The sequence below is a fragment of the Heterodontus francisci genome, chromosome 1 (assembly GCF_036365525.1).
Source record: "Heterodontus francisci isolate sHetFra1 chromosome 1, sHetFra1.hap1, whole genome shotgun sequence".
NCBI lineage: Eukaryota > Metazoa > Chordata > Chondrichthyes > Heterodontiformes > Heterodontidae > Heterodontus > Heterodontus francisci.
Window position 1 is genome coordinate 22,761,469 of NC_090371.1, and position 22,109 is coordinate 22,783,577.

The following is a 22,109-nucleotide window of genomic DNA, read 5'->3' on the forward strand; positions in this document are numbered from 1 at the left end:
TATTACTGATTTCTTATGCTTGATTTTGTTTTAAGTGCAGCCTATTGAATATCCACACAGACACATATATACTGCACAGGGAGTTTGATCCAGTTTAAGCTTTAATAACTTTGGATGTATATATAAAGAACAAAGAACAGTACAGCACAGGAACAGGCCATTCGGCCCTCCAAGCCTGCGCCGATCTTGATGCCTGCCTAAACTAAAACCTTCTGCACTTCTGGGGACCGTACCCCTCTATTCCCATCCTATTCATGTATTTGTCAAGATGCCTCTTAAACGTCGCTATCGTACCTGCTTCCACCACCTCCCCCGGCAGCAAGTTCCAGGCACTCACCACCCTCTGTGTAAAGAACTTGCCTCGCACATCCCCTCTAAACTTTGCCCCTCTCACCTTAAACCTATGTCCCCTAGTAACTGACTCTTCCACCCTGAGAAAAAGCTTCTGACTATCCAAAAAGCTTCTGACTATCCAATATGGTAGAAGCAAACTGTAAATGGCATATGAAAGCATAACTCAAAGTTTTAACACAATGCAATTCATGAAAACTCAGTAGCAACTGAAAGTTGGAAAACTGAATTGAATTCTGCATCAAAAAAGATGGCAGTCATGTTGAAATCTGAGAATTTGAATTGTATTTTGTTGAAATGCTATGAATTATGCTTTTGTATGGTGTTTATAGTTTGTTTCTATCGTGTCTGCATCCAAAGTTATGAAAGTTTAAAGTTGCACAGGACTGTAATGAGAAGTAATAGATACAGTGAGAGGGAGAGGAGGTGAGGTTAATCTCTGACTAAGTAATGGGTCTGTCAGAGGTAATAGCCTTTCTCCATTCACCAGAAATATGATGTTTCTATTTATCCAAATTAAGAAATAAAACGAAAGTAAATAAAACAACAGAAAAATCTGTTTAAGGGACCAGAAAGGAGATGAGGAGAAATCTTTTTAACCCAGTGCGTTGTTATGATTTGGAATGCACTGCCCAAAAGGGTAATGGAAGCAAACTCAATAATATCTTTCAAAAGGGATTTCATACTTGAAGGCAACAAAAAATGTAGGTCTATGGGGAAAGAGCAGGGTTGTGGAAAATTCTCTCAAAGACCTGGCATAAGCACTATGTGCTGAATGGCCTCCTGTTGTGCAGGATGATTCTATGGCCCTTATACTTACAGGGTTATGGGGAGAGTGCAGGGGAGTGTGGTAGTACGGATGAAACCCAACAAGGCTTTGGGATCTAGCAGTCCTGCTGAATTTGTAATTTTCTAATACTTTCATTTCATCTGATTCCTGCCTGGCTACCGAGCTGGATAACAAGCAGCAGAAGGCTGCAACTGCGGACTCCTGGGGGATGGTTCCTGGCAATCAGGAGGGAACAGGCTGCAGATTGGGGATGGGGGTAGTTGTCAATCCCGGGAAGGCCGAGAGAGAGACCATGATCGGGAGAATGCAGGCCAAAAGCTTCTTTGAACAGCTGGGTATAGCATTCCTGCACTCCTCCTCACTCACAAGGAGTGCTATAAAAAGACACTTACCTTCTGGAGCTGACAGTTCCCACCTCCATTTCTAGGTTTTGCACACTCCTGGAAACCTGACTGGCTGCAGTTAAGTAATAATCAGGTTCAAAATTTCACATTCGTTGGGTTGGGGGTCTCGTTTTGTGTTTTAACCCCACGGTCGACTACTTCCAGCTCGTTACTAGGGCGTTAATATCAAAGCCTATGATTCTAATTGTGCACATCAATTACTACCCCAGTTTCACTGACTGAAGATCAAACCTGTGAGTATCTGCGTGGGTCGGTACGATGAGGTACTATACCTATGAGGTCATCTGGATGCATTCACCCCAACATCTTGGTTAACCCGTCACCTCATTCCAGCTTTGATAACCTTGACTTCTTCTTTTCAGGGAGGTACTGCATGCAGATTTGGAAGAGGCATTCCATGCATTCCCACACATACAAGATAGGCATAGTGAGAAAATTGACTGAACACCTGAGTTTCTTATCAACAAATATCACGGAGGTAAGGTTGCCTCCCTTTGTTCTCTCCCCTGTTTTGCAAAGAAACAGTGAACAGTGCTTGCTTAAAAATAGCTTGAATCTTTGTCAATGGCTCTGTGGTCGATGGTGTTTTCTATAAAAATTCATTCTGGGGATGTGGGCATTGCTGGCAAGTTAAGCATTTATTGCCCATCCCTAGTTGTCTTTGAGCCAGCTTCTTAAAATGTCATGGTCCATGTGCTGTTAGGTAGGGAGTAGAGTTAGATAGAGGTATGAACAGCATGAGCGAGCTAGCGAGTTCCTGCTACCCTGCTTCTGCGTTCTGCCCAACTTGTGACAGAACCCCTCTGTTATAATCTGTGGTGAAACATTTCAATTTTCCAGCACTAACCAACCTTGGACCCCGAAATGATCATCTTACAGGTGGCCACTTCGTACTTTCCCCTGCAATTCCTCCCCTGCTAATTTATCCCAGGTCCAAACCACTGTTAAAATAGAAGATTAAGTAATTTGACTTTCCTTTGATCATATCCCACTGCAGTTTCAGGATCTTGGACTTTCTCCATGCAATGATACCTCTTTAGGGGTGGGCGGTGGCGTAGTGGTTTTATCACTGGACTAGTAACCCAGAGACCCAGGGTATTCCTCTGGGGACATGGATTCGAATCCCACCACAGCAGAAGGTGGAATTTGAATTTAATTAATAAATCTGAAATTAAAACAAGTCTAATGATGGCCATGAAACCACTGTCGATTGTTGTAAATACCCATCTGGTTCACAAATGTCCTTTAGGGAAGGAAATCTGCTGTCCTTACCTGGTCTGGCCTACATGTGACTCCAGACCCACAGCAATGTGATTAACTCTTACATGCCCTCTGAAATGGACTAGCAAGCCACTCAGTTGTACCTAAGCGCTACAAAGTCTATAAAAAGGAATGAAACCGGACAGACCACCCGGCATCGACCTAGGCACTGGAAACGACAACGGCAAACCCAGCCCTGTCGACCCTGCAAAGTCCTCCTTACTAACATCTGGGGGCTTGTACCAAAGTTGGGAGAGCTGTCCCATAGACTAGTCAAGCAACAGCCTGACATAGTCATACTCACGGAATCATACCTAACAGACAATGTCCCAGACACTGCAATCACCATCCCCGGGTAGGTCCTGTCCCACCAGCAGGACAGACCCACCAGACGTGGTGGCACAGTGGTATACAGTAGGGAGGGAGTTGCCCTGGGAATCCTCAACATCGACTCCGGACCCCATGAAGTCTCATGGCATCAGATCAACATGGGCAAGGTAACCTCCTACTGATTACCACCTACCGCCCTCCCTCAGCTGATGAGTCAGTACTCCTCCATGTTGAACACCACTTGGAGGAAGCACTGAGGGTGGCAAGGGCACAAAATGTACTCTGGGCGGGGGCTTCACTGTCCATCACAAAGAGTGGCTCGGTAGCACCACTACTGACCGAGCTGGCCGAGTCTTAAAGGACATATCTGCTAGACTGGGTCTGCAGCAGGTGGTGAGGGAACCAACATGAGGGAAAAACATACTTGACCTCGTCCTCACCAATCTGCCTGCCGCAGATGCATCTGTCCATGACAGTATTGGTAGGAGTGACCACCGCACAGTCCTTGTGGAGACGAAGTCCTGCCTTCACATTGAGGATACCGTCCATCGTGTTGTGTGGCACTATCACCGTGCTGAATGGGATATATTTCGAACAGATCTAGCAATGCAAAACTGGGCATCCATGAGGTGCTGTGGGCCATCAGCAGCAGCAGAATTGTATTCAACCACAATCTGTAACCTCATGGCCCGGCATATCACCCACTCTACCATTACCATCAAGCAAGGAGACCAACCCTGGTTGAATGAAGAGTGCAGGAGGGCATGCCAGGAGCAGCACCAGGCATACCTCAAAATGAGGTGTCAACCTGGTGAAGCTACAACCCAGGACTACTTGCATGCGAAACTGCATAAGCAGCATGCGATAGACAGAGCTAAGTGATCCCATTACCAACGGATCAGACTAAGCTCTGCAGTCCTGCCACATCCAGCCGAGAATAGTGGTGGACAATTAAACAACTAACTGGAGGAGGTGGCTCCACAAATATCCCCATCCTCAATGATGGGGGAGCCCAGCACATCAGTGCGAAAGAGAAGGCTGAAGTATTTGCAACAATCTTCAGCCAGAAGTTCCGAGTTGATGATCCATCTCGGCCTCCTCCTGAAGTCCCCAGCATCACAGATGCCAGACTTCAGCCAATTCGATTCACTCCACGTGATATCAAGAAACGACTGAAGGCACTGGATACTGCAAAAGCTACGGGCCCTGACAATATTCCGGCAATAGTACTGAAGACCTGTGCTCCAGAATTTGCCGCGCCCCTAGCCAAGCTGTTCCAGTACAGCTACAACACTGGCAGCTACCCTGCAATGTGGAAATTTGCCCAGGTATGTCCTGTACACAAAAAGCAGGACAAATCCAAACCGGCCAACTACCACCCCATTAGCCTACTCTCAATCATCAGTAAAGTGATGGAAGGTGTCATCAACAGTGCCATCCAGCGGCACTTGATTAGCAACAACATCCTCAGTGATGCTCAGTTTGGGTTCTGCCAGGGCCACTCAGCTCCTGACCTCATTACAGCCTTGGTTCAAACATGGACAAAAGAGCTGAACTCAAGAGGTGAGGTGAGAGTGACTGCCCTTGACATCAAGGCAGCATTTGATCGAGTATGGCATCAAGGAGCCCTAGCAAAACTGAGGTCAATGGGAATCAGGGGGAAAACCCACCGCTGGCTGGAGTCATACCTAGCACAAAGGAAGATGGCTGTGGTTGTTGGAGGTCAATCATCTGAGCTCCAGGACATCACTGCAGGAGTTCCTCAGGGTAGTGTCCTGGGCCCAACCATCTTCAGCTGCTTCATCAATGACCTTCCTTCAATCATAAGGTCAGAAGTGGGGATGTTCGCTGATGATTGCACAATGTTCAGCACCATTCGTGACTCCTCAGATACTGAAGCAGTCCATGTAGAAATGCAGCAAGACCTGGACAATACCCAGGCTTGGGCTGATAAGTGGCAAGTTACATTCACCCCACATAAGTGCCAGGCAATGACCATCTCCAACAAGAGAGAATCCAACCATCTCCCCCTGACATGTAACGGCATTACCATCGCTGAATCCCCCACTATCAACATCCTAGGGGCTACCATTGACCAGAAACTGAACTGGAGTAGCCATATAAATACCATGGCTACAAGAGCAGGTCAAAGGCTAGGAATCCTGAGGCAAGTAACTCACCTCCTGACTCCCCAAAGCCTGTCCACCATCTACAAGGCACAAGTCAGGAGCGTGATGGAATACTCTCCACTTGCCTGGATGGGTGCAGCTCCAACAACACTCAAGAAGCTCGACACCATCCAGGACAAAGCAGCCTGCTTGATTGGCACCCCATCTACAAACATTCACTCCCTCCACCACTGACGCACAGTGGCAGCCGTGTGTACCATGTACAAGATGCACTGCAGCAATGCACCAAGGCTCCTCAGACAGCACCTTCCAAACCCACGACCTCTACCAACTAGAAGGACAAGGGCAGCAAATACATGGGAACACCACCACCTGCAAGTTCCCCTCCAAGTCACACACCATCCTGACTTGGAACTATATCGCCATTCCTTCACTGTCGCTGGGTCAAAATACTTCAACTCCCTTTCTAACAGCACTGTGGGTGTACCTACCTCACATGGACTGCAGCGGTTCAAGAAGGCAGCTCACCACCACCTTCTCAAGGGCAATTAGGGATGGGCAATAAATGCTGGCCTGGCCAGCGACGCCGACATCCCATGAATGAATAAAAAAAACGTTAACCATCAATAAAAATGAGTTACTGGTACTGTAAATATATTCATAGAACCATGGAATGATACAGCATAGAAGGAGGCCATTCAGCCAATCATGCCTCTGCCGGCTCTTTGAAAGAGCTATCCAATTAGTTCCACTCCCCCACTCTTTCCCCAGAACCCTGCAGTTTCCTTTCCTTTTGAAGTATTAATGCAGAAATCAACAAGTGCATGGGAAGGTCCTCCTCTGCTATGTCCAGACTGGCCAAGAGAGTGTCGGAAAATGACGCACTGACACGGAACACAAAAGTCTGAGTGTATCAAGCCTGTGTCCTCAGTACCTTGCTCTACGGCAGCGAGGCCTGTACAATGTATGTCAGCCAAAAGCGACGTCTCAATTCATTCCATCTTCGCTGCTTCCGGAGAATACTTGGCATCAGGTGGAGGACCGTATCTCCAACACAGAAGTCCTCGAGGTGGCCAACATCCCCAGCATCTACACCCAACTGAGTCAGCAGCGCTTGAGATGACTTGGCCATGTAAGCTGGATGGAAGGTGGCAGGATCCCCAAAGACACATTGTACAGCGAGCTCGCCACTGATATCAGACCCACTGGCCGTCCATGGCTCCGCTTTAAAGACGTTTGCAAACGCAACATGAAGTCCTGTGACATTGACCACAAGTTGTGGGAGTCAGTTGCCAGCGATCTCCAGAGCTGGCGGGTAGCCATAAAGGCGAGGCTAATGTGTGGCGAGTCGAAGAGACTTAGCAGTTGGCAGTAAAAAAGACAGAAGCGCAAGGGGAGAGCCAACTGTGTAACAGCCCGACAAACAATTTTATCTGCAGCACCTGTGGAAGAGTCTGTCACTCTAGAATTGGCCTTTATAGCCACTCCAGGCACTGCTTCACAAACCACTGACCACCTCCATTGTCTCCCGAGATAAGGAGGCCAGAGAATGAAAGAAAGAAGTATTAATCCCATTCCATTCCCATTCTGAAAGTTTCAGACACTGTATTCCAGTTTGTAACAACTCACTGTGAAAAAACGTTCTCATCTCTATCTGGTGGCACTCCCAGTAACTGGCAGAAACATGATAATCATATGCAGGACTCCAGAGTATTGACAGAGATTCTCTTAACTGCAAATTGCATATTTTGGATTTTGTTGTCTTTGTGAGATGAATCATCGAACAATAAGTGTGGCAGCCGTCTCCCGGCTACTTATCCCCAGAACCTCTAACATTTTAGGTATTTGGATCTTATGACTAAAGGAAGAAATACAAAAAAAAGCTTGCATTTAACTTGCACCTTGCCACATCTCTCAGAGGTTTAGGCAATAGGGCCAATTTCTTGATCACAGGTCCTGAGTCATTAATCTGTTGAATCCAGTAAATCGATGAGGTCATATTTTACATTTGTAGTTTGATGGGGTAGACATAGGGAAGATGTCTCCACTTATGCATGAGACCAAAATTTGGGAGTCATAAATATAAGATTGTAAATCCAATAAGTAATTCAGGAGAAACTTCGTTACCCTGAGAGTGGTGAGAATGTGGAACTTGTACCACAGGGAGTAGTTGACGCGTCTAGCTTCGATGCATTTAACGGGAAGCTAGAAAAGCACATGAGGGAGAAAAGACTAGAATGTTATGTTGATATGGTTAACTGAAGTAAGGTGGAGGAGGCTCATGAAGAGCATAAACACCACATGTAATATTACTTGCTCCTTTGGTATGTGAACTATTGTAAGATTCACAGGACTCCAAGCAATATCCAAAGAAAACGTGGGTTTGTATTATACTTTAACTGGAACATACAGGTGCTACAGGAGTCACACCAACACATGTCTTACTCTGTCAGGCTACGTCCACAACTTCATGGTCATGTGTGGTGCGACATCACTTCAGCCTTTTAAGGTGGTTCTCTTAAGATGGTCCCATGTCCCACATCATCCCTCTGTTTTCCAAAGATAAAAACATATTAGCAATATACAATGATTAGCAGTTCAGACTAACTATACATGATTGAAACAAAATGTTATTTACATGTAACAAATTTAACACTCTTTAAAGTGTAGAGGAGGTTTGTTTATTTGTCTCGATCTTGTTATCGTAAACCTCTTCCCAGAGCTAAACTCATCTTGATGACTCCTATGAAACTCTGGTGACTCAGAACTCTGGTTAGCATGTCCTTCCTCTGTGCTTGTAGCCTCTGTACATTCATTTTCTGACTTTGTCTTTGAATGTGTCCATGATGCCACAGGGCTGTCACATGTAGTGTTGTCGTACAGCTTTCTGAGTTGACTTCGGTTCCGTCTGAGAGTTGCACCATTGGGTGTCTGGACCCCCTACGATCTGGGATGGTTGCATATTCTTGCAACCTCTGCAGGATACCAAGTTCCTGATGCACGATTGAGGAATCTAACCTTCTGTCTTATTTGCAATCGGGCTAATTCTGGTCCTGCTGGCCTGTCATATGACGCCTTCATCTTCCCTTGTTTGAAAAGAAGTATATCCTTTACTGTGGAAAACTTAGAGAGATGATGACTGGGCAGGGTAGTTCTTATTTGCCTTCCAAACATCAACTCTGCAGGCGATGGTAAGCCCGTGTCCGATGGAGTAGCTTGGAGGTGCAACATTGCAACCTTGACACCTTATCCCATCTGCCTACACTTTAAAATTAACGATTTGATGGTGCACACCATGCATTTAGTCATGCCTTTGGCTTTGGGATAATGTGCGATGATGTCACGTGATGGACCCCCACTTGGCACTCATGTCTTGGAATGGTCTTCCTGCATAGTGCGGCCTATTATCAAAGATAATTTCTTTCGGTATGCCAAAGAGGCTGAACAGAGCACTGACCATGTTAATAACACTGCACATCATGTATCCCGTAGTCACCTGATGATCAGAAACTTGGTAATCTGTCACAAGGAGGAAATCATCACCGTGGACGTGAAATAAATCTTTGCCAATCTTCACCCATGGATGTGAAGTATTTCATGTGGAATCAAGGGTTCCTTCTGTTGGTTTTGGCTGACAACTTTGACATGCCTCACAGTATTTCACCACCATCTTAACATCACATTTGATTCCTGGCCAGTAGACCCTCTCTCTGACAAGGTGCCTGGTATGTTCTATTCCTAAATGCCTTGATGCAGTTGGATTAAAATATCAGAATGCAGAGCATCAGGCATCAGGACTTGTTTCCTTTTGAAAAACACGCCTTTTTTTATACTGAGCTCATCTCAATACAGCCATAAACAGTGTAGACGTTCGATCACTTCCTGTATGGTGTCAGGCCATCCATCCACGATCACCCTCCACAACAACAATAGGTTAGGGTCATGTGCCGTCTCATCTCTTAGTTGTTCACATTTGTGGGGTCCAAAACTCATGAGATCCATCTTTAGGACATCCTTAATCTCAGTATCCACACTGTGGACATGCAAATCTAGTGAGACATCTGCATCTTTATCGGGTAAGGCAGGCTGCTCAGGGTGTCTGTGACTAATTTGCTGTCCAGTTTATGTCGGAAAATACAATCATAGCCCTGGACCTTCACGAAAAGTCTCTGAAACCATGGAGGAGCACTCGTGAGCAGATTGCATCATATGGTTTCAAGTGGCTTGTGGTCAGTCTGCACGGTAAAATGTTTTCTGAGCAAGTAGGTGTGAAAGCTAGCGATAACACAAACCAGAATAAAGTTTCATATTTGATGTTAGAATAATTGGATTGGGCTTGCAACAGAGCCTTCGTGAAGATGATTGGCTTCCCTTCCTGCATGATGGAGGCGCCTAATCCCTTCTGGGATACGTCGACCTCAAGCGTAGATTCTTTGGTCGGGGCATAATACTGTAGCATGCTGTCTTGACTTGACAGAGCTAACTTTAAGGACTCAAACACCTGCTGGTGGTCTTCCTGGTCCTGAGGAATTGGCGTGGCTTTGACATTTTCGATCTTATCTGGGTCCGGGCGTATTCCTGTAGCAGAATAACCCAAAGAAGTTGATGTGCCCAAGGTTGACCTGGCACCGCTTGCTATTAAAACACAAGGCCCTCACGATGAGCAGCCAACATTAGCAAATACAAGTTTCAGTCATGCTTTGCCCTGGTCTGCCCCATCACTGCAATATTGTCAGCTATACAAATAGGGCCCAGGAATTTTCCGTTATCCTGTCTATGTATTGTTGGAAAATGTTCTGGCTGACACACAGACCAAATGTTAACCATCTGAAACAGTATCTCCCGAATGGCATTCTAAACATTATGAGTAGCTGGGACTTCTTGGCTAAGTGAGCAGACCAGTAGCCATGCTTCGCATCAAACTTTGAAAGATACTTAGCACAAGTAAACTTAGGATTCAACTCCTCCAGGGTCAGGATTTTGTGCGGGCATCTCTTGCCTAAATTCAATTGTCGCGGGTCTAAGCGAATCCTGAAATTGCCATCTTTCTTCAGCACGTGGGAAATGGAGCTGCACCAATTGGAATGCTGGTGCACACAGTGGATGACTCTGTTGCACTCCATCTCATTCAGCTTCACTTTAAGCTTCTCTTGAATGTGCAGGCTGCACTTCCTTGGCATGTTGATAGTAGGAACTGCATCCTCCCTCACGTGTTATATGGCATCACCCTTGAAATCGCTGATCGCATCAAACCTGTCTGGGTAAAGTAGTTTCAGGTTTCTACCCGACTAAATGCACTATCTTTTGCAACCTTCCATCCTTTTGGTGCGGTGCTGACCTCATGTATGGTGTTATAAATCTCGGCATACTGGAAGTCCGGCGACAGCTGGTCCAGTTGTATCTACAATATAATATTTTGTGGTAGCCATTCACAGCTCCCATAGCTGCACAGAAATGTTATCGTTTCAATGCACTTGTTTGGAGAACCATTGTAGGCAGTCAGCCTAGCTGTGGTGGGTTGCACCATAGATTCCCAGTTCTTTAAGCACACATCCATCAGTATACAGATGGGCAGAATATTTTCACTTGCTCTGGTGTTGATTTTTACTGTGAGTTTATGCCTGCCACTCTTCTGTGGACATATAATCCCAATCGTGGTGAATGCCTCAGGTTACGTAATAGCATTGACATGTTGATCCAAATTAACCATGTGAAATGCTAGCTTGCTGTGCATTCTTCATTCGTATCCTTCTGGCCATTAGTCTCTCTGCTGACCTGATGTACCTGCTTAGGTTTTTGTTGTGTGCTGGTATACCTCTTGTTGCGTTTGCCATCCTGTCTTGCAGATGTTCTCTCTGCATGTGACCTTCCACCATTCCTGTGTGCAGTATCTGAGCTCAGACTTCAGCACTGCCTTGGCCAGTGTCCTCACATGCCACAAGCTTTCCACTGGTCCTGGTCCACCGGACAACTGCAAGCCATGCCACATTTGTCACAAGGCTTAGCAGTTTTCTGAACCTCGGTTACTATACCAATTGTCATAGAGAGATACAGCACCGAAATAGGCCCTTCGGCCCATCACGTCCATGCTGACCATCAACCACCCATTTATATTAATCCTATATTAATCCCATTTTTCCCTCTCACATCCCACCTTCCCTCAATTCTCCTACCACCTACCTACACTAGGGGCAATTTTTTTTTTACAATGGCCAATTTACCTATCAACCCGCAAGTGTTTGGCATGTGGGAGGAAACCGGAGCACCCGGAGGAAACCCACGCGGTCACAGGGAGAACTTGCAAACTCTGCACAGGCAGTACCCAGAACTGAACCCGGGTTGCTGGAGCTGTGAGGCTGCGGTGCTAACCACTGCGCCACTGTCATAGCTGCACCCAATGCTATAACTGTTGGCGCCCAGCTATGTTGGCTTCAAATATCCTTCCATTATTAAGTAGTGCATCTATGGTGTGCCCTTTCTCCTTTTCTAGCAGGTCTTTTTGAAAGGTCTCTAGTGGGGTAGACATGATTCCTAGCTCTATAACCCACTCCAACAATTCAAAATTTATGAATTTGCAATCTTGAGCCTTATCTCGGCACCTTGCAACAAACTGGTCAATGCATTCATCTTACCTTTGCCGGTCATAAGTCATAAGCTCAAGGCTAAGCACTCAGAAATTAGCCTTGAGTTGTTCCTCCAGGAATGCGATAAGTTATACGAGGATCCTCCTGATCCTTAGCTGACAATTCTGATGCATTGATACATTGCAGACCCTTGTTGCCCAGTGCAATCTTGATTTTCACAGCTTGTTTCACTGGTTCGCTTACTTCTTGATCCAGGAAACACAGTTCCATCCACTGTCGAAAAAACTTAAATTGAGATGCTATGTTTGACCCCTTCCAATCCATAACTGGATAACTGAAAGCCATTTTATGGATGATGCTGCTGTTTCATAGAAACATAGAAAAATAGGAGCAGGAGTAGGCCATTTGGCCCTTCGAGCCTGCACCGCCATTCAATACGATCATGGCTGTTCATCCAAACTCAGTACCCTGTTCCCGCTTTCTCCCTGTATCCCTTGATCCCATTAGCCCGAAGAACTATATCAAACTCTTTTTTCAATATATTTAATGATTTGGCCTCAACTGCTTTCCTGGGTAGAGAATTCCACAGGTTCACCATTCTCTGGGTGAAGAAATCCCTCCTCATCTCAGTACTACATAGAATATAGAACATAGAACAGTACAGGCCATTCGGCCCATGATGTTGTGCCGAGTCCTTAATTGGCTTACCCTTTATCCTCAGGACCTCTGGTCCTGGACTCCCCCGCCATCGGGAACATCCTTCCTGCATCTAGTCTGTCCAGTCCTGTTAGAAATTTGTAGATTTCTATGAGATCCCCTCTCATTCTTCTAAACTCTAGCGAATACAAGCCTAATTGACCCAATCTCTCTCCATACATCAGTCCTGCCATCCCAGGAATCAGTCTGGTGAACCTTTGCTGCACTCCCTCCATAGCAAGAACATCCTCAGATAAGGAGGCCAAAACTGCACACAATATTCCAGATGTGGTCTCACCAAGGCCCTGTATAATTACAGAAAGACATCCTTACTCCTGTATTCAAATCCTCTCGCTATAAAGGCCAACATACCATTTGCTGCCTTAACTGCCTGTTTCACCTGCATGCTTACTTTCAGCGACTGGTGCACAAGGACACCCAGGTCTCGCTGCACCTGCCCTTTCCCAATTTATAGCTGTTCAGATAATAATCTGCCTTTCTGTTTTTGCCACCAAAGTGGATAACCTCACATTTATCCACATTATACTGCATCTGCCATGTATTTGCCCACTCACTCAATCTGTCCAAATCACACTTGTGCTTCTCTGTATCCTCCTCACAGCTCACACTCCCACCCAGCTTTGTATCGTCTGCAAACTTGGATATATTACATTTAATTCCCTCATCTATATCATTAATATATATTGTGAATAGCTGGGGTCCTAGCACTGATGCCTGTGGTACGCCACCAGTTACTGCCTGCCACTCGGAAAAAGACCCGTTTATTCCTACTTTTTGTTTCCTGTCTGCCAACCAGTTCTCTATCCGTGTCAGTACCCTACCTGCAATCCAATGTGCTTTAATTTTGCATGCTAATCTCTTATGTGGGACCTTATCGAAAGCCTTCTGAAAGTCCAAATACACCACATCCACTGGCTCTCCCTTATCAATTCTACTCGTTACTAGTTTCATAACAGATATGTGTCATCTGGACATCTTCTTCAGAATTTGTGGTCCTTATCAAGAAGGCAGCTCCATAGACCCTTCTCATAGGGTTCAGCATTCATGATACATCAATTTTCCAGTGAGCACTTTCGCAGAGCTGAGACACAGACAGGACCTTATTATAAGGTGGCAATTTCCTAATAAAAATGACATGACAGATGTAAGGAATCAAGCCAAACCCATTTAAAGTGCATTAAGATGCATGCAATGCACATAAGCTTTATGATCTGCACCCAAGTGAAACCCAAAATGATGCTACCGCCGCTTCTCTGCCCTGTTCCAAGAGCTTCTATTGGTTCTAACCCTGTGGCTGAAGCAAATTTGGAGGCAGGCTGACCAAGGGGGTATCCCAGCAACTAAGATGCCTGTGCCGCTTGTCCTTGCAGTTATAATGCCCATGAGGGCACTGTCGCAGGCTGTGCTAGCTGCATCTGAGCAAAGGTAGCCTCGGTCATGGGGGCTTGAGGCATCTCTTGTGGCCCAGTCAGAGGCACCGAGGGGACGGCTTCAGCAGATGGGTCCCTTCAGGAGTGGCATCCTCTATATCATCCCTGCCTGCCTCAGCCTTTTCATAGCCTACCTTCATGTCCTCACTGACCAGCAGCAGGAGAGCACCTGGCTGCCCATTTGTGTGTCTTTGCACCACTACTGTGGTCAATGATACATTCTGTACATACCGATCTGCTGCTCTTGCTTCCATTTGGTGGACTGTCATATATGTCTCTCCATGAGGTTGGCCATTTTTCAGGTGGAACTCAGGCACTCATTTGCTTGAGATATTGAAGTGCTTATGTCATGAATGGATTCTCCATTGTCTGTGCAAGCGTCCACACTGCCTCAGGGAACTCCGATGCCTACACATCTCCCTTTGCTTTGCATATGCCTCCCACCCCCAGCCGAGGTCCAGCATCTCTGGCTGGGCAATCATAGCTGAAGCTATGGGACTGTCCACAGCTGCCTCTGCCTCCACCTCCTGCTCCTGCTCACATGTGACATGATGCTCACCTTGTGCTCCCCATTCTAACTGCACCCGAGGCCTCACCGAGGTGGAGGGTGTACTTGACTCCTGTGCTGGTGGATCCTCAGAGTGCATTTTGTCCTCTGAGGTTGCTGTGTCTCCCACAACCGGCTGCTGTTGCTCCTCTGACATTGGCCCTGTGGAAGAGAGAACACATCAGGTACTCGCCCTCCTTTCTCTCAGCAGCCACTTCATCAGACATCTGGCAGACCATCAAATGGGATCTGCTGGATATAATTACTGAGTGAGGAAGCTGCTGCAAGGTGCATTCATGAAGTGGACAATAAACTTTCATCCTCTCTCTGCCGGGACACCAATCTCACCATTGGCAACTGCCTGCACTGTGGCCACCCTGCCGATGTCAAGGGCCTCCTCCTCGTCCATTAACATCAGTACTATCTGGTGGGCTACTCCACCCTGGAACGCCTGCTCTCGAGGGTGTTGTGTGCTCTTTTCTCCTATGAGGTGAGGATGAAGAGTTTAACAATTGTGAAACTTCCCATCTGATGCACATTCAGATGGTTTGATCCTGGCATTGTACTCTCCCTGGTCTTACCTGACCATCCACCAAAAGCTACATTGATGTGAGCCCTTCCCTCGGGTGAGGGGTGGCACTGGGCACACACCTCCTCAGTGTTCCTACACACTGCTTGCCTTGAGGTCCTCCTGCTCAGAGGTGCACAGTCCTTTAAGACGGTCATGGCTGCCTGCCTGGCTTTACATGGTTCTGACCTTGCCAGACCTCAGAAAGTCGTGGAAGCGCTTCCTGCACTGGACCCACGTCCTGCTGATCACATTGTGGCTGCTGACCTCTTGAGCGACCTCCAGCCATGCCTGCTCAGTTTGCCTGGCTGGCCTCCGCCTGCCACTCTCCGCGAATAAGACATTCCCTCTAGCTCTCACTGCCTCGAGCATCACCTCCAGGGAGGCGTCGCTGAACTATGGGGCCGCCCTCTACGACCGACTGCTATGCATATTCTATGAAATCCTGCTCCCTCGGTGATGAGACTGTTTGACTGCAGCCACGTTGATGGCCGACAGGTGCCCTTTAAATGGGGCCCACCACTCCTAGCTTCCTACCTCCTGACTGTGTCTGCTGTCCCTAATTGGACAGACATCGCGGAGGAGTATCAGTAATTGGTTGCCTCCTGCAAAATTGAAATTGACGTCGTGCAAGGACCTCGAGCAAGTCCGGGACCGGGAAATGATCCTGATGCGGGGGTCCCAATAATCTCATCAAAGTCCATCCCATTATCTCTGTTTCTCTCTCGACAACTGCTCCCCAAATCCTCTGAGTGTTATCTAGTATTTTTAGTTTTTACTTCCGAATTCCAGTGTCGGTGTTATTCTGGGAGGTTGCGTTTTCTCTCTTTCAGTGACTGTACTGCATATTGATGGTAATTTCTGTTCCATTGCTTTTCAGCGGGAATTGCAGAGTAACCAGGAACACCAAGTGCGGTACTTGCTGCAGTTCGGAGGCAGGGACCATCACTTACACCTGGCGAAAGCACAGTAAGCACATCTCACATTACAAAGAGACGATGAGACTTGTGTTCTGGGCCAGGAGATGCCATCGTCTCGCCTGTTGATTTCAGCCACTGCAACAGTCGGCTCAATCTGCATATAATGAGCTTGGTGGTGTGCTCATAACCAAGAGAAGAGTTTGTGAGCTCAAATTGTACTGTGGCAAGATATCGTCGAATCATATCACACAGAAGGAGGCCATTCGGTCCATCGTTCCTGTGCTAGCTCTTTGACAGCGCTATCCCATTTGTTTCACTCCCCTTCCTCTTTCCCCGTGGCCCTGCAGTTTTCTCCTTTATAAGTACTTATCTAATTGCCTTTTGAATCAGCTTCCACTGCCCTTTCAGCCAATGCATTTCAGATTATAACCATGAAAAAAATACTCTTCACCTACCCTCTAGTTCTTCTGTTAGCTTATAATTAATTCCAAAAATATTTGGTAACTGACACTAAGAAAAATTGATCTTGACAGCTGCTAGATTGCTGTAGGCAGCCAATACCCACCTGGTTCATCAACACCCTTCAACCTAGTTTGGCCTATAAGTGACTTTGGTCCACAATATGTGGTTGACTCTGAAGTGGCCAAGCAAACCATTCATTGTATCAACAAGAACTGAAAGCATCGCACACATCCTGAAATAATCTAAAAACATTTACAATGGTTGGGTTCTTGTGTGGCCCCCCGAAGGCGTGGGGGTCGGGGACACCAAGAATCACGACGGGAGACGGGGTTGTGGCGTTGCAGAGGGCTTGTCGCCTCCCTGTCGCCAAGCGATCTTCCCGGGGGCGGGATAGGCCGATGATGGCCTTCCCGCCCAGAGGCCAATTGAGTCCCTTAAGTGGCCGATGAAAGGCCAGTTAAGGGCTTCTTCCCACTGCTGCTGGGATCTTACCATCGGTAGGGGATCACTCCAACAGAGAACTGAAGGGCACTCTGAGCAGTGGGACTGCACCCCAACTTGAGCCAGCACCTTCAGAAGAAGGAGGAGTGGGGGGAAATTGTGGAGGAAACATTCTGGGATGCAGACCAAAGTGCACCCTACTTCATTGATGTGACATTTTTCCTTTGAGGCATATTGTGGGCTTTCTGAATAACCTTGCCAAACTGATTTAGGTTTGATAGCTTATACAGGGAGAAACTGTTCCCATTGACAAGTGGATCGTTAACCAGAGGACACAGATTTAAGATAATCTGGCAAAAGAACCAGGTGGAGAGAGGAGAAGAATGGTTTTTGATGCAGCGAGATGCTATGATCTGGAATGCATTGCCTGAAATGGCGGTGGAAGCAGATTCAATAGTCACTTTCAACAATGAATTGGATAAATACGTGAAAAGAAAGAAAAATTGCTGGGCTATGGGGAAAGAACAGTGGAGTGAGACGAATCAGATAGCCCTTTCAAAGAGCCGGCACAGGCACGATGGGCTGAATGGTCTCCTTCTGCACTGTATGATTCTATGAGTCCATAATTCCATGATTAGAACAAACTGAGCCAGTTCTGCTGCTGTGTGCCCAGGCTGCTAGGAGTTGGTGGCCAAACCCATTTTGCAGTGGCTTCTTGAAGCCTGCAAACAGAGGAGGCAAATCATTGCACATTCAGTGTTGGGCTTGTACTCACATCCTAGAAGTGAATCCTATTTAAGGTTAGCATGGAAAGCAAATCTACAACAGTAAAAGACGTTATATACATAGAAACATAGAAAATAGGAGCAGGAGTAGGCCATTGGGCCCTTCGAGCCTGCACCGCCATTCAATACGACCATGGATGATCATCCAAACTCAGTACCCTGTTCCCACTTTCTCCCCGTATCCCTTCATTCCTTTAGCCCTAAGAACCACATCTAACTCTTTCTTGAATATATTTAATGATTTGGCCTCAACTGCTTTCTGTGTATGTGTGTGTGTGTATGTGTGTGCATATGTGTGTGGGTGTATGTGTGTGTGTATGTGTATGTGTGTGGGTGTGTATATGGAAAAGGGAATTCAGGATACCTGGGAGTGAATTGCATATTGAATCTAATTCAGGCCTTCAGAATTGTGTCACTTAACAATAACATAGAGTTATAGACTGATACAGCACAGACAGAGGCCATTTGGCCTATCATGCCTGTGCCGACTCTTTGATAAAGCCATCCAATTAATCCTACTCCTCTGCTCTTTCTCTGTAGCCCTGTAAATTTTTCGCTTCAAGTATTTATCCAATTCCCTTCTGAAAGTTGTTATGGAATCTGCTTCCTACATCCTTTCAGGCAGCGCATTCCAGATCATAACAACTGGCTGTGTAAAATAAATGCTTCCACACGTTCACCTGTGGTTCTTTTGCCAATCACCTTACGCTCTGTGACCTCTCGTTACTGAAAGTACCGCTACTGGAAACAGTTTCTCTTTAATTACTCAATATCAGAATGCTTTATAACAGATATTAAACTTTGAGATGAGATTAGACTTTATGATCATTCTAAGAATTGATTCCGTCTACAGGTTGTCTGAAGTCTCGATGGTTTTTTCATATCCTGCTGATTCTTGAAGTATTAGCAACTGTGGTGTAATCAGCACAATTTATTTATGGATATTTTACAAAGTTCATTTACTTATAGACAATAAAGTTAATAAGTAACTAAGAGTACAGTTACGCTGCAGGTCTGAGACAGGTACGTGGTTAGGATGACTGGAGGTTGATTGAAGGGGGGAAGTACAAATTATAGAGAGCTTTGCTCACTTTTTAAATTTATTTTAATTCATTTTTTGTGGGATGTGGGCGTCTCTGGCTAGGTCAGCATTTATTGTCCATCTTTAATTGCCCTTGAGAAACTGAATGGCTTGCTAGGCCATTTCAGAGTCAACTACATTGCTGTGGGTCTGTATTCACATGTAGGCCAGATCAGGTAATGACAGCAGATGGGTTTTTACAACATTCAACAATGGTTTCATGGTCATCATTAGACTAGCTTTTTTAAATTCCAGATTTATTAATTGAATTCAAATTTCACCATCTGCCATGTCGAACCCATGTCCCCAGAGCATTAAAATAAAAGCAAAATACTGCGGATGCTGGAAATCTGAAACAAAAACAAGAAATGCTGGATTCACTCAGCAGGTCTGGCAGCATCTGTGGAAAGAGAAGCAGAGTTAACGTTTCGGGTCAGTGACCCTTCCGAAGAAGGGTCACTGACCCGAAACGTTAACTCTGCTTCTCTTTCCACAGATGCTGCCAGACCTGCTGAGTGAATCCAGCATTTCTTGTTTTTGTCCCCAGAGCATTAGCCTGGGCTCTGGATTACTAGTCCAGTGACATTACCACTATGCCACTGCCTCCCAAACCTATATCGTCTGTTCTCAACAAAGAACCAAGGAGCCAGTTATTATATCAGCAGTTAAAAATGAACTTTAAAGTGTTCCAAAATTCACCTGGGAAGATTTTATACTTCAATTTGCACCAATGACCACAATTTTACTTAGACTCAAGATGTACTAAAAAGAGTGCAAAGAAGATTTATGAGGATGTTGCCAGGAATGGAGATCTTCAGCTCTGTGGAGAGATTGGTTAGGTTGGGGTTGTTTTCTTTCAAACCAAATAGGCGGAGGGAAAATTCAATTGAGGTGTCTAAAATTATGAGGGGCTGAGATAGAGTGGATAAGAAGGATCTATTTCTGTTAGCAGAGAGGCCAATAATCAGCGTGCATAGTTTTAAAGTTATTGGCACAAGGATTAGTGGGAAGTTGTGAAGTAATTTTTTCACCCAGATGGTGATGGGGGTCCGGAACTCACGACCTAAAAGGGTGGTAGAGATAGAAACTCTCATCACATTTAAAAAATATTTGGATATGAACTATCACCACATTGTTTCCAATGGGTAAATATTCATAAGGTACAGATTTAAGGCAAAAGAACCAGAGGTGACATGAGAAAAAAACATCTTTATACAACGAGAGGTTAGAATTTGGAATGCACTGCCAGATAGAGAGTTGAAAACAGATTCAATAGCCTTTGAAAGGGAATTAGACAAATATTTGAAGGAGATTTCAAACAAGAGAGAATCTAACCATCTTCCCTTGACATTCAACGGCATTACAATCGCTGAATTCCCCCACTATCAACATCCTGGGGGTTACCATTGACCAGAAACTGAACTGGAGTAGCCATATAAATACCATGGTTACAAGAGCAGGTCAGAGGCTAGGAATCCTGAGGCAAGTAACTCACCTCCTGACTCCCCAAAGCCTGTCCACCATCTACAAGGCACAAGTCAGGGGTGTGATGGAATACTCTCCACTTGCCTGGATGGGTGCAGCTCCAACAATACTCAAGGAGCACGACACCATCTAGGACAAAGCAGCCTGCTTGCTTGGCATCCCATCTACAAACATTCACTCCCTCCACCACCGACGCACAGTGGCAGCAGTGTGTACCATCTGCAAGATGCACTGCAGCAATGCACCAAGGTTCCTTAGACAGCACCTTCCAAACCCGTGACCTCTACAACCTCGAAGAACAAGGGCAGCAAATGCATGGGAACACCACCACCTGCAAGTTCCCCTCCAAGTCACATACCATCCTAACTTGGATCTATATCGCCGTTCCTTCACTGTCGCTGTATCAAAATCCTGGAACCACCTTCCTAATAGCACTGTGGATGTACCTACCCCACATGGACTGCAGTGGTTGAAGAAGGCGGCTCACCACCACCTTCTCAAGGGCAGTTAGGAACAAATTTTAAAAAAGCATCGTAACCTATTGGGCTACAGACCAAGAGCTGGAAAGTGGCATTAGACTGGATAGCTATTTTCCAGCTGGCACAGACATGATGGCCTGAATGGCCTCCTTCTGTGGCAAACATTTCTAAGATTCTATGTGGGAAACACTGGCAAAGCAGAATTTACTTTGCCAATCTCTAGTTGCATGAGCAAATGGAGATGAGGTACAGATTCACCCTGATCCAATTGAATGGTGAAACAGGCTCGTTGGTGCGGAATATCCTGATCCTGTGGCGGTGCTGGCGGCCTTGTCTTTGAAGCAAAACGGTCATAGAATCATAAAATAGTACAGCACAGAAGGAGGCCATTTGGCCCGTTGAGTCTTCGCCAGCTCTTTCAAAGAACAATCCAATTAGTCACACCCCCTTTCTCTTTCTCATCTTGCAATTTTTTCTCCTTCAAATATTTATCCAATTCCCTTTCAAAAGCTACTATTGAATCTGTTTTCAACTCTCTATCTGACAGTGCATTCCAAATTCTAACCACTCATATAAAGAAATTTTTCCTCATGTCGCTTCTGATTCTTTTGCTTTAAATCTGTGCCTTATGCTTATTTATCCATTGGAAACGATGTGATGATCGTGCCCACCAGCTCAGTGTTAGCATAGAGAAGCTGAGATGATGCCAAACTGCCTTGGATGGTGGTCTCACACCACTTGGCAAAATCTGATTCAAGCTACAAGCAACCTTGTGAGTTAAACATTGTATTTTTCCATTGGTGCAAAGCCAGACACCACCTCATGTTGAAGCTAAGCAGTTTGATTAAGTAAACTATTACATAAGTCAATGAAAGGCACAATTCACCACTGAAGTGCATCCAATTCTTACTTTGGTTTTAGATTTTGTTTTGTTTTGTGGTTTCAGAAAGTTGCATGCAAAAAGTATCTTTAAGGGTAGACAAACTAGACTTGCTTGGTTAGGGCGGCACAGTGGCGCAGTGGTTAGCACTACAGCCTCACAGCTCTAGCGACCCGGGTTCAGTTTTGGGTACTGCCTGTGCGGAGTTTGTAAGTTCTCTCTGTGTCTGTGTGGGTTTCCTCCGGGTGCTCCGGTTTCCTCCCAGAGCCAAAGACTTGCAGTTTGATAGGTAAATTGGGCATTGTAAATTGCTCCTAGTGTAGGTAGGTGGTAGGAGAATGGAGGGGATGTGGTAGAGAATATGGGGTTAATGTAGGATTAGTATAAATGGGTGGTTGTTGGTCGGCACAGACTCGGTGGGCCAAAGGGCCTGTTTCAGTGCTGTATCTCGAAATAAATAAAATAA